Genomic DNA, 13,085 nt, shown 5'->3' with positions numbered 1-13,085 from the left:
AGCTAACCAAAATAACACCCTAAAATAACGCTCTAAAATAACACCTTTGTTGTTTTGCAGACTTCTTAATGGGCAATATATAACTTCGTATTAGTAAACAATCTCAGGGGCTTCCCTTCAACTGAAAACAATATTTACTAATAATGTTGCAACATAAATACAAACTTCTGCTCAGTCAACTGGATTGTGACCGAGCAATGGGACTGATCATAAACGATATGTAGCATATAGGAGCAAAGTATTCCATAACGTCAAGATCATGAACGTCAAGAAAATTCAAGGTTTATTAAATGGATAGATAGATTCAGTCATGAGTCATCTTCATCAAAGATGTAACGGACATGTGCATGATCTTTCAGTTCTTCTACCAACTCGAGCATTTCTTCATTATGGTCCTTTGTAGTTTCACCTTCGTCCGGGTACAACATCAAAAAGCAGTGAACTCGTGCTCTTGACATGGCTAGGTAAAGTGCTGGAAGGTCATTGTCAAGATCTCCCCACATCTGATGAAGCACAATCACTGCCGGCCACTCGACGGAGTAGCTAAACACACTGTCACACAGTGCTAACTTCTGTTTATCTTTATGGTTGCTTACAATGTCTTTAACTAATGATTCAACATCGCTGTTCGAAGAATTGTAAACTACTCCCAAGTTAGTTAGAGGATTAACTTTTTGAACCTCCTTCGCTTGTGAACTGGTTTCGGGAACTTCTGGTTTCTGATTTTGGTTTCTGAGTTTGGTTTGTGAGTTTGGTTTGTGAGTTTGGTTTAATTTGTCCAACTCTGTCTTTAATAATTCACCGATAGTATCAAGGTCATAATTATTTAGAACATGTATAACGGTCTTAGTTCCATGAATATAATGGCCACGAGTTTGTTTGGGTAAAATCATATCTACAGGGAATCTGTCTTGTCCTTGCTGATCATATCTAAGGATGAAACGATCTCTGATTACACATAATATATTGGACAGGTCGCATGTGTTCCTAAGATTCATTGATAAACACTTCCTTTGCTCGTCAGACAGAGTTTCTTTTAGGTTTTTAGCTAGTTCTCTTGTATACCGTTGGCCTAAATACCTCCAGCCTTGTACCATGTCACATGCAATCCATACGACTTTGTTCTCAGCCATCTTCTTCAACTTGTCTATAAAGACACCGTACTCCCCACCTCTAGTGCTATAGTACAAAACCTTTTGAGCGTCATCTAAAAACAAGTGAAACTCTCCACTGAACTGATCTATTAATAACTTTGCAGCACGCTGATGATCGTTGATGTCAACAATAATGACTTTAATGTTTCTATCCGATACTGCTCTGTGACTGTCGATTTGTTGTTGATTTATAACCTCAAACCGAATACATGCCTTTCTTAATGCTGACTGATAAAACGACTCCGTTTTTTGCAAATCGGTTCCGTTCCCTGCAATACTTCTAAATAACATAATTCTGGAGTCCCTATCTGATTCTAGCATTAGTTTTATTATCTTTCCGCACATAATCACAGTTTTTCCAGCCCCAGCGGGCCCGTTTAACCACATCAGTTTTTCACTTGAATCAAGTATATCTTTCTGTTCCTTGGTAAGGTAGTGTACTCCAAGATTTTTTTTAATTATGTCATCTGATTTTTCTACCAAAGGATTTCGATTTTTATTTCGGTGTTTGCCCTTTGTAGTCACAAACGTTATCAGTCCCTCCCTCAGTTGCTCATCTATGTCTATTATGCACTTTCCAAAACTTAATTTTGATTCATCACAGTCTGCCCAGATAGCCAGCAAAATGTTTATAATTTCTGGTTCAGTGCTCGTTGTTGTTTCAACTATCTGTTCAGTTACTTTGGCACGCCACCAATTACCGAATTCCATCTCTTCAGAAAAGTCCTCTTGGAATATTATAGTTGCCAGTTGAGCATCTTCCACCTGGAACTGTTCCGAATACCGTCTGCTAAAATTAGGATATGCAGTGAACTGCATAGTCTTCATATATGGATCAATTAATTGTATCAGTTCCACAATTCTTTGCCTCTGTTCTTCGACTGACTTTTTGAATGTTTCTTTTAAAGCTTTTAAAGCTTTTTCTTTTTTTGTGGGCTCACATTCTACCACATTTGTCATATTTTTCACTTCGATGATCACGATGCAGTTCGCTAACACAATAATAAAGTCACATTCCCCTTCAGGTGACGCTTTCTTCTTAAACTTCTCGCACCTTTGGCACTCTTTACGTACGTGACTACTGTCGCACACTCTATAATGGTGATGTGTATACTCATAGCTATGAAAAACAATAAACCCTTCATCCAACCTCTCCAAGGCGCGATACACTACCACTTCCGTTTCGTAATCAGATTGACGTTTTGGGTCATCTTTGAAAGGTGATTTATCATCGAAACCATCTTTCGCATAGACATCGATGTAAGTCTGTTCGGGGGCTCGAGGAAACATAATAGGCTTGTTTCCATTTGTAATGCAATATTTGCTGTACATTTCCATTCCAAACTTACGATATTTATCCATCGTTCAGGCTAGGATGTAATCGAAACTGAAATATAATATTAATACATTTTGTTAGTTATAAGCGTCATTACCGTCAAATCCAATTTAGAATTTATGATTTACGTAAATTATACTACCTATATTTGTACAATGTGTACCTTATCGGACCTTATTTGGACGGACATTACATGAACGGACACAATTATGAACGGACATTAATATGAACGCTCGAAGGCATTCAAAACCATCAAAAATCCGAATTTTTTTCAATATTTTTTGACGTTTTTTAAATTTCAGCAAATGATTTTTAAATCCATTTTTTATACAGTAAGTAAGAAAAGCAGTCATTAAGCAGTAAAAATGTTAAAATATGTGTACATGATCAGTGTCTAATATCGCATATCATCTTCATCAAATGGGATTTCGTGCATGAAATAGTCCATGCTTAAAGCATCAGTGATTTCTAGCTTTATGGAAACCTTTTTTTTTAATCAAACTACCCCGGTCCTGCATTTCAGTGTTAACTTTTACAAGCCATTCGGCGTGAAGTGGTTTTATCTTAGACAACTTTAGGTTAACCTTAACATCACGTGTAGCTTTCCTAGCACTGTTTCATTACCGCCCCCGAGTAACATGAACTATAACAACGTCGGACAATGTCCTTGGCAACACGATTTACCGTTATATCTAGAGGCTGGAACAAGTTTGTCTAGTTCATGAACTATGTTGTTGAGTGCCATAATTTCGTTGACTTTTTTCCGCCAAGTGACCCTTGAAAACATCATATACTAGCTGTAGTAGTAGTAGTAGAGTTTTCTGTGCATCCGGCAGACCAAGGAGAACCTTTCTGTCGTTAACTTACGGCACAATAAAGTTCTCAAAGTTGTCATATTCTGGACAAAAAGTTCGAAATGGAAAAATTTTTGAAAAAAATTCAACGGACTTTAACTTGGACGGACATTAATTGAACGGACTTTATTTGAACGGACATTAAGATGAACGCTAGGGCCTCCAGCGTTCAAGTAATGTCCGTCCAAATAAGGTCCGATAAGGTATATGTTTTGCAGTGTGAGTTATTTAGTGTGAATTTGAGTAATTTAAAGTACGGCAAAAGTAAAAAATATAAGCCAAATAAAGTAAATGACGGGAGTATAAACTTGGTCAAAAATGTCATGCCTTTCTGCTGCGAGTATAATAAATAAAAAGCTGTTACTTATAATAAGTTAAAGCGACGTAAACAACCACGTCATAAAATGTAAATCGCTAAATTAATTATTAATGTATCCAAGATCAATCAATTAAATTGATAGGAAAGCGATATCAAAGATTTTGTATTAATATAAAAGTTGTTAAGGTTATATTTGATATTGCCAACTTATTTACTGTTTACCTGCTATGTATGACGTATGTTTGCAATTAATTGGTGGATGGATTATATGGCTTAACTGTTCCACTGTTTTTATCTAGATGTTTCAGCTTAGAGAGGATCCACTGCTATCATATCGAATAACCATTAGCTGAATGAAGATTAAATCAAATAAGTTTTAAAAGTTTTGATCGTGATGATTCCAATTTGCAGAGAAAAGGCAGAGAAATTGAAATATTTTAGGTAGTTTTCCCCATTCGGGGCTGTAAGATTCATAGAAACGTTCCTGGTTATCAAAAACATGTAAAATTTTTACAAATTTCTCAACTCTCAATCAAATTTAACACAAAAGTAAAAAAGTAATTCCATATAAGTCAAGGTTGTCAAAATAATAACTAAGATACACTAGCTTCTAGTATTTCAAAATTATCAGTTAAAGATTATTAGTTTTCATGACTGGCAAAACTCATACTTTACATAAGATTAGTCGCCCAATATCATTGGGAAGGTTAGGAGCGATAAGTTAAGCACGGAAAGATGCTCAGATCAGGGGAAAGAAGTTTATTGAACTTACTTTTCAATAAAAACTTCAGGGAAAAATGCTTGCACGATCATCCAGTTTATTTAAAGATTTGAAATATGGGACCATTCACATAATACGTAATCACCTTTTGGTCAATTTTGACCCCCTCTCCCCCTCCTTAATCAGTTTTACACATAGCTATTGTGTCAAAATTACACTAGCGTAATCATTTAGAAGCCCCCCTCCCGCTCAGTGATTACGTAATATGTGAACGACCCCATGGCCATATATCCATACTCCATAATCGTATAAATCTTTACCCTTCTCTGGGTATAAAAGAACAGAGCAGTAAACACTGATAAATATTATTAAGGAACGCTCCTTTGATGTTTGAGCTTATAAAATATGTTTTGTGATCTATAAAAGAAGATCGTTCAGAAAAATCCATGCCATATATTTATCATTTTATGAAACATCTTCAAGAGCAGTGCGAACTGCAAATTCAATATTTTAAAATGCGTGCACGACCCTTCAGTTTATCTAAAATATCTGAAATATGTCCATAATCGCCTAAATCTTTACCCTTCTCTGGGTATAAAAGAACAGAGCAGTAAACACGGGCTCTGGATATTTCTAATTGAAGTGTGATCAAGTCTTTCTCAATGTACCTGCACACTTTGTGCAATACAATTACTGCTGGCCACTCAGCAGAAAAACTCTTCCTACTGTGGCAAATTGCTATCTTATATTCAGAGTTAATACATCGTCTATCAACAACGTCTTTAATTAACATTCTTATATCTCTCCTGTCATCATTGTAAACGATACCCATTTCAGAATAATTCATTTCATCATTTTTACACATTTCATCTAATTCAATACAAAATGCATGACCAATCGGTCCTATATCATAGTTATTGAAAGCATGTATGACGGGTATTGGCCCATGAATAAAATGCCCTTGTGCGAGGTCGGGTGATACAATTTCCAAAAGAACATCATCAAATCTCTCAGAGTCAGAAGATAGCCTAGACAGTCTAATAAATGTATCTCTTATCACATATAGAATATTGTACAAATCACTGCTAATTGTAAGACTTCTCGATAAATTTGCTCGCTGACTAGTCGATAGTTTGCGAACCAGTACATTAGCGAAATCTATAGTATACTTTGGGCCTAGAAATACCCAAGCCTGTGAAAAGTCACACCCTATCCATACACATTTATTTGACGACAACTCTAACAACAAATCTATTAGATCAGTACACTCTTCAGCTGTGCTACGGTACCAAGTCACCTGTACATCGTCCAAAAACAAATGACGGTCACTAACTCCACTGAGTCGTTCAATCAATTGTTGCACATGAAGATAACGTGTTATCTCGACTATGATAACTGGACAGTTGCTCTCTGCTACTCGATCATCAAAATTGCGATAGTTAATCACCTCGTATTCTACACTACAATTTTTCAATGCACTCTGATAATGTTGAGAGTTGTTGCCCTCTCCATTGTATTTTAATAACACAACTTTATTATTCGCGTCAGATTGTATAAGTTGTAACATTTTACCACATAATATTACAGTTCTACCTGCCTCCGCAGGTCCATTTATCCATTGCAGGTTTTCGTCTCTTTCGAACACTACACTTTGTTCTATAGTGAGGTTTAAAATTCCAACATAGCGGCTTATGACATCAGGAGCTTTTACCACACCGGGATTATGATTACGTTGTTCACCTCTTTTAGGCTCGAAAGTAATGCGACCTTCCCTAAGTTGTTTGTTGATATCAAAAATACATCGTGCTAAACTGCACTTGGATTTATCACACCTGCGTATTTCTGTGGCCCATATGGCTAGTAAAATGTTCCTTGCTTTCTCATGAGAATCCTGGTTGTATCCAGATATTGGCATTTCTGTATTCGATACCGTTTCTTCAGGAAATCTTCTGACGGATGATATGGCCACAGTTACATTGTCTTTCCACCAAGCATTAAAAGTGGATAAATCTTCTTCAAATATGATAGTCGACAGTTCATCATCACTTAACCGGAGTCCTGTCATCTCACTAAATTGAAACTCATCTTTAAACTGTTTACTAAAATTAGGATAGGCAGTGAACTGAAGAATTTTTGCATCTTTATCCATACACTCGATCAGTTCAACAATCTTGTTTCTTTGTTTGACTGATTTCTGGAACGTTCCATTCAATGCTTTCAACTGCTGGTCTCTGTTACACTGAGGTTGCCAGTCCTCGCCAATTGAACACAGGTGGAAGTCTGGTTCACATTCCACAACCTCTCCAACATTATCCATGTTCTTTACCTCGATGATAATGAAACTGTCCGCACAAATGATGAGAAAGTCACAAACCCCCTCCTGATTTTCTGCATTCTTGCCTTTACATTTAGAACATCTTCTTCGGATATGACTTTTACCTGCACACAAACGATATTGATGATGCGTGTAATTGAAGCTGTGAAGAACAATAAAGTTTCCATCTACCTCTTCTAAAGCCCTATACACCTTAACTTCGGTCTCGTAGCCTAATTGATGTCGTCTGACGTCATCTGTAAAGCTGAGACCGGGCTGATCTTCATCTGGATATACATCAATGTAGGTCTGCTCTGGTGCTCTTGGAAGCATTGTGGGCAGGTTTTCAGCCGTTGAGCAATATTCTTCGTATATTTGTTTGCCTATTTCCAAATAGTTATCCATTGTTGATCAATTGATATATCTGAAATGAAATCAGCTGTAAGGGGGATCGATGCAGATTGAAAGATCGAAGATTCCAGGATCAACTTAGGTTCTTATATTATCACACAGCTCTCGTGGTACATAATTACTAAATTTCAATTAATATTTTTAAGTTTTAATACTTTCAACACTACTATATAACAAATAATTTGAGGTTTCTATTGTTACCATACACACCCAGATCTACGTTACTGTAGCTGTTTAAGTTTTTCTAAAAACTTACAGCTTATCTTGGGTATAGGACCTTGATTTCATTAGCAGATATGGAGTATGGATGACTTGAAGAAACTGGAAGAGGAGCTCGACCTAATCAACGAAAATTCCTTTCAAGGTAAGAAAACAATTCACCAAGCAAAAGATTTAACAAATATAGCCTCCAGCAACAAGAAAGAACATATTTTCAAGCTTTGTAAAGAACTATACATCATTGCAACCAGACTCCAGAGCTATTGATCTATCAAAGACCTCACTTGTCCCCCTTCCGGAACAGGACAGCCAAACACTAGAAAACATAATTAAGAGACAATTGAGTGAAGTCCTACCTAATCTTCTGAAAGAAGCTATTTCTAAAATTACTGTAGCTCGACTACTGTAATTATAAAACTACAAATAGTAGGATTGATCAACGTCGATTCACCAACTACGCACCAACTGCATGGAACTCACTTCCCTGGGAGATACGATCACTACGCAACGAAGGCAGTTTTAAAGGTAGCCTTAAAATTATTTATATGAACGTATGTGATTAGTGCTGTTTTTTCTTTGTTCTTATGATTTGTTGGAGCCTGGAGGGCCGAGGGTGTATCTTTATTTATTAGTGCAAAGTGTATTAATATATTAATAAACCTTCCTATGATTCCTATAAGTATATTATGTTACTTTTGAAGTGTTTTCTGGTGGTTTATTGTTATTCGTAGTGTGATATATATATCAAGAATCTTCCTATGATTACTATATGATGAATTTATAGTTTTAATTTTCCTGAATAGATTTGTTTTTGAGATGATTAGTTGTTTGTTGCTGGATATTTTCACTTCGCCCTTTAGAACCGCTCTGACATGGTTAGTACCTGACACTTGTGTCAGTTGCTAACAATATGGGCGGTATACAAGCACATCATTTCATTTCATTTCATTTCATTTCATTTCATTTCATTTCATTTCATTTCATTTCATTTCATTTCATTTCATTTCATTTCATTTCATTTCATTTCATTTCATTTCATTTCATTTCATTTCATTTCATTTCATTTCATTTCATTTCATTTCATTTCATTTCATTTCATTTCATTTCATTTCATTTCATTTCATTTCATTTCATTTCATTTCATTTCATTTCATTTCATTTCATTTCATTTCATTTCATTTCATTTCATTTCATTTCATTTCATTTCATTTCATTTCATTTCATTTCAGTTCATTTCATTTCATTTCATTTCATTTCATTTTCATTTCATTTCATTTCATTTCATTTCATTTCATTTCATTTCATTTCAATGACTTACTTGTTCAGTGGTCGTTCAGTGGTCGTTTTGCGTTTAGTGCCTTGAATTGAATAGAGGGTCCGAGGTTTGTTTCAGTGGTGTGTTTCCTTATTTTCCTATAAAACAGTAGTTATATAACTGTGTAACTGATGCGTCAAAAGCCAGATCTTTTCGAATTATAATATATTAGGAGCAGCGTCAAATAATAAGAGCCGATAAAATGTTTATTACTTTGTTGAAAAGAGACGATTTTGTTTGTATAAAGCAGTGTGTTGATTCCAAAAATTAATGATAACATTTATTATGCTCCCTTTTGTAACCCCTTTTCCCAAAAATTGTGGCGCTTCTAGTTATACATGTAGAATGTAGATGCTAATTTTATCTTTATATATTGCAAAAATTACATAACATTCATGAGTCAAGTTAATAGCCGGTCGGACTGTACCCAATTTCCGTGTTGATTTTAGATTAAATGCTTCCCGGTTATAGCCTTTTCAGATCTGAAATCTCTTAGTCCATACTCCATATCATTTTTTCTCAGACTAGTATACTTTCATGATTCATCATTAATTTAGTATCGCGGTTCTATGATAGTTATTTCCCACCTGAACAATCATTAAAATTATATAAATGAATCTATCTTGTGAAGTCACAAGATAGATTACAGTTAGGAAGTAGTTGCTCGAATAAGTTTGAAGTTGTTTTGATCCTTATCACTGAAATTTGATATACTCCGCGTGAGTTTTTTTAATCTTACAGCTTAAAAATAGCGTGCCTGCCGCCTGGTGCCATGGAGCTGTGTATTATAGTAATAGTAAATTTAACCACAAAACGAGTAGTGAGAATTGCACACAAATATTAATATCAATATTATAATTCTTTAAAAAGGAAGGCTAATTCACACAATGCTAACAACTAACGATGAGGCTTAATTTGGAAAGATAAAGTACAACTATGTGCTATGGAAGAATGGTGGAGGGAACGTTACGTGGGTCCTTGGGCCACCACGCTGAGAAGTATAAAGTTGATAGAACAGATAACTGACACTATTTTCCTATGGAGCTCGTCTTATATAGGTACCTTGTTCTGTGACTTGTTTGCTAGGTACAACGTAACATTCACATTTCACATGACACACGGCACACCTCACGTCCTAATTTATGTCTACGTCATACCAATCCAGATTCTAGAACATCTGTAGGACTCGTTATCTCTATAATGTGATACCTCAAGTGTATCCTGCCGGAATGTTATCGGAACGCCCATAATTTAATAGCATGTGACACGTCATCAGATGATGCTGATAGAGCGATTGACAAAGCTAGTAAATAAAGGGTAATACTTTGAAGCGAACATTATTACAAGTTGGCACTAAGTCGCTACTATGCCGCGAGAGTGCCGCCTGCATAGTGCCACGAGAGTGCGGCGAGAGTGCCGTCGGGATTCGGATGTAACTTACTCAGCCCGTTCAAGCTATTAATATTTGTAAATGTGAATCAGGAGTCATCATTCAAGACTAATATCGGAATATGAACTAAACAAATGTATATTTACCTTAATGTAAAGGTTGGTGTTGAGCTTTACAGTTAATAGGAAGAAGTTATAAACGCTGAATGATTGCAGGCCTGGGTCCAGTACCTAAAATATTAAACATAATGTTAATTAATAATAATAGTAAATCGTGCTGTGATTACATATCACGGAGAATAAACTTGTAGATTAGTAAATTAAACCACAAAACGAGTAAAATGAGAATTACACGAATAGTGAAATAAAATTATTAATAACAGAATTGTTAATAAAAAAAGGAGGCCTTATAAAATAGGTTGTAAAGCAAAGGAACTCACTTGAAATTTGTGTACTAGGTTCTTCTTGATTCGTAATAACACAGTTAGGAAGTAGATTCAATGCCTCAGTAATGAAGCTTGTCACTCGTATACCACTGGATACCTCTGTCTGAAAATGTTTGCGATCATCAACAATCGTGAACATTCAACATCTTATGGAATATGGTCAGGTTTGTAGATTTACAACCTACCAGGACGCGCGCCGAGTTGGACTCGTCGACGGTCCAATATATGGAACAGATATTTTACGAGTATCACCCGTTAAGGTCAGGTACTTTATAGTTTGAACGATAAATATAAGATGATAATCATCATATTTAAATTACTTGTGAGTTTTTATTTAGTTTCCGAAAAAGGTGCTCAGCTGACAAGCAGAAGCATTACATTATATCAAATTGGTAAAACGCTCGAATTAGGCGGACAGATGATAATTCGGGCACTGATGATTGGCACTGTTCCAACTTCTATCAGTGACTATTAACTGTACCATGAAACGATTCTTTTTATCTAATTATAGCTATCGATGGTCATTTTTGCAGTACAGGTCACAAATCAATTTAGATAAGAATTTGGGTCCACATAATATGGTATGATAATTATATAACCTACCAAGTACCAGATATATATCAATATACTAACCTACCAGATATGTATCAAACGCCCAAGATGATCAACTTTAAGTCCGGAAATCAAAGAAACACAGTTGAAGATAACGAGAGTGCGAGTTTAAACAATAAAGAAAACAGCACGGTGAGCTCAAGACAAAGATTGTGAGTAGAATAATGTAATAATGTAATCAGAGAGGAATGCTCTGTCGTGAGTCACGTGGTACTGTCACGTGGTGTCCCACTGTCCCGTGACGCGCTAGAGTAGGCTTATAATATTATGTTACTGAGATAATATGCAGGTCACTTGAATACCACATTGGTAATAAGTCAGACCACGTGATGTACCGCAGTAGAGTATAGTGTTACAGGTCTTACGTCAGTGTTTCGTAAAATGCTGAGTAGCTCTTCAGAAAACGGAGTACTAGTACTACATCGCCGTACACCGAAACTTCGAGATATTTCTGAAAGGGCCCCAGGCAGTTCAAACCAACTTTAATCGATGTATTTTTGAAGAATCATTCAGAATCACCCCCATCACATGCATACTACCTACTAGAGGTCAGGCCAGACACCTTGTATGTTTGTGTTTGACAAAGGTTATTACAATTGTGAATTTGCTAAGTTTACTTCCTTGAAGAGCAGGAGAAGGAGGTCTTGGAGTAGTGGGTCTGGCAGTATCGATGTTTTAAATATCGTAAATAGTTTACTATTGATTGTTAATGAACCTTTTCATACCTCATGTATTACTAAAACTAAACGTATTTTATTCCCTTTGAAACGTGATAAACTGAATAAAGTTAGAGAATTATATTTAGATAATGTTTTTAATGATAATGTTTTGAAGCATGATATTCTACGCAGACATGCCCATTTTGTGATTACAGATCTTTTAATGTATAAAATTAAGCCGTTTAATGTATGGAAATGCCCTAAAGTTTCTAAAAAGAAACAGAAATTCATGTTTAAAGTTAAATTTGTTAATAAGGCTATTGATATGATAAATTTACCCAGAATTTTCAGGGATAAATCTTTAAAGTCCTATATTAGCCAATGTAATATTAATGAACCTTCAGTTGTATTCACTAACACGCCTAAAATATCTAGTAAATTATTTAATTATAATGATACGGTTAACGATTTTAAGTGTATTGAAGATTATGATTGTATATGTAATAAGCATGAGGAATATATTAACGGCGATTGTAATCATGTCGCTACAGGGGATGTTTCTATTATTAGTAATCAGATGCTAAGGAATATTATTTCTAAAGGGCCTAGTTTCAAGGAACCCGCAGTTCTAGATTTTAATTTTGCTCAACGTACTATTTTAGAGAATTTAGATAAGTTTGTTAAGAGTTGGAGTGAAAAGGAGAAAGTAGCTTTAGTCTGCTTTGATGGGTGGAAGGAGAAATTCCGAGAATTACTAACTGATGCCGTTGATTGTTTAAAAAAGCGATATAAACGTAGCAGTGATGTGGTTTCAGTCTTTTCTGACCCATTTGTTGAAGCGGAGCTGGAATATTTTCATAAATATTTTGTTATTTGTCCCGTGGACAAGGCATCGAAAAATGTCGCTATAATTTGTAAACGTTTTTATTTAGATACCATTTTGAATGAATGTATGACTAATTCTATTTCATATTCTCATATCACGGAATCCAATACCCAGGAGATTTGTAAGTTACAGAAAACTTTTATGAAGGATGTGTTAAATATTGATGATACGAATAAGGACGATGTTTTACCCCATATAGTACTTTTCCCTAAATTCCATAAACCCAAGTTTTCTCAGCGGTTTGTAGTGTCTTACGCTTGCTGTACAGTTAAACCAATTGCACAGCGCCTTACTCTTGGACTTAAAGCTGTCTACAGTCAAATTTGTAGTTATTCACGCATGCTGTTTAAAGTGACTGGGATTAAGCGTAATTGGATTATTGACAATAATGCGCCTATTTTAGATTGTTTTAATAGCTATATAATGGAGTCTGATAGGGCTCGTAATGTC

The 13,085-nt window shown here is 35.5% G+C and overlaps 1 long non-coding RNA gene across 1 annotated transcript; it reads right to left on the bottom strand.

Annotated features, from left to right (window-relative positions):
* Positions 1 to 4,151: 4,151 nt before the first annotated feature.
* On the bottom strand, positions 4,152 to 11,235 carry LOC134824180 (uncharacterized). The gene is made up of 4 exons (XR_010161358.1): positions 11,116 to 11,235; positions 10,473 to 10,581; positions 10,180 to 10,263; positions 4,152 to 7,122 (listed from the first exon to the last, which is right to left on the bottom strand). It is a non-coding gene; the product is annotated as an uncharacterized LOC134824180 (long non-coding RNA).
* Positions 11,236 to 13,085: the final 1,850 nt, after the last annotated feature.

This window comes from Bolinopsis microptera, chromosome 12, assembly GCF_026151205.1.
Source record: "Bolinopsis microptera isolate Bmic1 chromosome 12, MBARI_Bmic_1.0, whole genome shotgun sequence".
Classification (NCBI taxonomy): domain Eukaryota; kingdom Metazoa; phylum Ctenophora; class Tentaculata; order Lobata; family Bolinopsidae; genus Bolinopsis; species Bolinopsis microptera.
This window is presented reverse-complemented; position numbering and strand designations above follow the sequence as displayed.